Genomic DNA, 2,490 nt, shown 5'->3' with positions numbered 1-2,490 from the left:
CCTGCATTTGAGCTTGTGGTCAAAAATTAGGAAATCAGAAGAGTCTGGAGGACGAGACTATCTGAGTGTCAGTCCAGGGAATGATACCTGAATTTGTGGGTTTGGATGAGGTTACTCCCAGAGATAGGCGAGAAGAGAGTTAAGGACAGAACCTTTAGTTAATGCAAGCTAAGAAATTACAAAAGAGGAGCAGGAAGACTTCAGATGATGTGCATAGGAGTAGTTAGACAGATGGCAGACTTTGGAAGCGGAGGGAATAGATTTCAGGAGGAGGCCCGCTGGTGAAGATGTTAGTCTGCAGGAACTGATAAATACTGGTTCACATGGAGTGAGTAGTGCAGAAGGCCAACTGGAAGAGAGTCCTGAATGGAATTAAAAGATAGGGAAGTCAGAAATTGCTGGCAGTGTTTTCAGTTAATTTAAAGATGAAGAAGGATAGTCTCTCCTTCCTTCCCTCCCCCAATATCTGGAATCCACTTAGCTATGCTTATATTCTGTAGCAAAACTACAACTTTCTTTTCACAGTTTGATAACTTTTTCTCCATAAATAACCCAATGGTTTTGAAATCTTTCATTTTGGAGTTTATTCTTCAGAGTACCACATGTCTTCAAAGGGTGCCTTGGGGGCATTACCCTTATCCTTGTATAGATCTGGATATTTCCAGCATTGGGCAAAACTTGAAAGTACCGAAAAATCTAAAACAAGGTCATTTTCAGGAGCACTACTGTGAGATCCTTCATGTAGTCCCCAAGTGCCTTTGCTCAGTTTATCCCAGGACATGAATAGCATATCAGTTTTCAAGTTGTTCTCCTTGAACGACAAAGGTTTTTAGAGCTGTTTCAAGTAGTGGTCAGCCTTAACTACAGTGCTGCAGAGTGGGATGCCTCCAAGTATAAACATTGTCTTTCTTTTAGTTGAGTTATGCATCACAGAGCCCTCCTTTACAGGAGTTTAAGCCTGCTCAATTTGGCAAGCTGCAAAGCTGATTGCTGTTGGGTCATTTAGCTGGGTCTTTCTACTACTTCAGGTCTGTGTCTATTTTTAAGAAGGCAAATGCAGCTCTCTCTTAACATTCCTCTTGTGTTGAGCCACATATCTAAGGAGATTGATGCAGAGGTTGCAGGTACTGTGTTAGGGAGCCCCATGTACATGCCCTTGTACACACCTTTCACCTCATTTTGCTACTGCAGCTTGGCAGTTTGAACAACCTTTGTCTTCCACTTCTGTGGGCAAGAGCTGAGATTTGCTAGCTGGGAAGGCAGAAGGCTCAGATTGCTTCAGCGGGAGTTGAAGTGAGTTTGTTTTCAGCTCAGGCTAGTCAAAACTTCTGTGCTCTCAGATGTCCATCCCAAGATTGTAGCTGCAGCCAGCCCTTTTCAACAAATGTAATTTCAGAATACTTCTGCCTTGAGATAGCGGTAACTGCTGTTTTGCCATGTCAGGAGCTCTTATTGGTGACTTGAGTGCTCCTGACTAATCTTTTTGCTATCTCTTTAGGAGGCAAAACACCTGGTTTGGAAAAAAAAAAAAAAGTCTTCTCTCCAGTCTTGCAAGAAGGCCATGGGTAGATTTGTTCTGATTACGGTATCTGGAAAACATGGTAATCAGTGGAAGGAGACTTGAACTTGCTAGCACTGGAACCAAAGCAGTTAGGAGTTGCCTATTGCTGGGTTCAGGTCTCCCTGAAAAAAATTCCTCACATTTTTTGCTTCTGCTCCTGCAACTTGAGGAGACTGCAAACAAATATTACAATACAATCCTCTGTTTTAATCAAACACCTGTTCCTTTGTTCTTCATTTAATTTGCTCAAATTCCCCATGTAAAGCTTGTGAAGAAGGATTGCCGTCTCCTGGGCAAGACACACTAAGGCAGTTTCTCCATCCACTCAGAAGTCGTTACTCTCTGCAGAGCAAGTTGACCTTCTGTCCTTTTCTGCCATGCATAAAAATAGTAGACACATGGCACACAGACTTCCTTGCCTTCTCATTTAAATCTGCAATATGACACTTCCAAAGGCAGTGTGACTAAACAGGCTGGAACAATTCCACTACTCTGAGATTTTGCTTGTGGTAACCCTCTGGGTGCTTAATGGTATTTAGAAAGGATTGGATATTTACATTTGTTCTTAAACAAAAGCCACTTCTTGTGCCGGGTGTCATGAAAGAATCTGATTACTTTTAATTGCCTCTGTCTTAAAATAAGATCTGCTTTAGAAGTCAGGATGCAGAAAGTGTTTGCAACTGAAATGAATGTTCAGGTTTTAAATGGTTAAACTTGTGATAGTGTCCTGCGTCCAGGAGCCATGCTTGGGCAAAAAGAATATTCAGGGGTTTTTGCTCTGTGAAGTACATCCTATATTTGTTACACAGAGAAGGGTGAACCAGAGGTGTGGCGCTTCAGTTGATGAGTGACTTAGTCCATCTCAAGAGTGAAGGCAAATGTCACAGAAGCTCAGTCACAGTGCTAACAGTGCAGTTCAACAGCACTGG

The 2,490-nt window shown here is 42.2% G+C and overlaps 1 protein-coding gene across 1 annotated transcript in view; it reads left to right on the top strand.

Moving 5' to 3' along the window:
- CDK8 (cyclin-dependent kinase 8) overlaps nt 1-2,490 on the top strand; it is a gene marked incomplete at its 5' end in the record, with an annotated part of 44,064 nt that overhangs the window by 38,720 nt on the left and 2,854 nt on the right. The gene's annotated exons all lie outside the window — the stretch shown is intronic.

The sequence above is a fragment of the Pterocles gutturalis genome, unplaced genomic scaffold, assembly GCF_000699245.1.
Source record: "Pterocles gutturalis isolate BGI_N339 unplaced genomic scaffold, ASM69924v1 scaffold13886, whole genome shotgun sequence".
In the NCBI taxonomy this organism is placed as follows: Eukaryota; Metazoa; Chordata; class Aves; order Pterocliformes; family Pteroclidae; genus Pterocles; species Pterocles gutturalis.
Note: the sequence above shows the minus strand (reverse complement) of the source record. Positions and strands in the feature narration are given on the sequence as shown.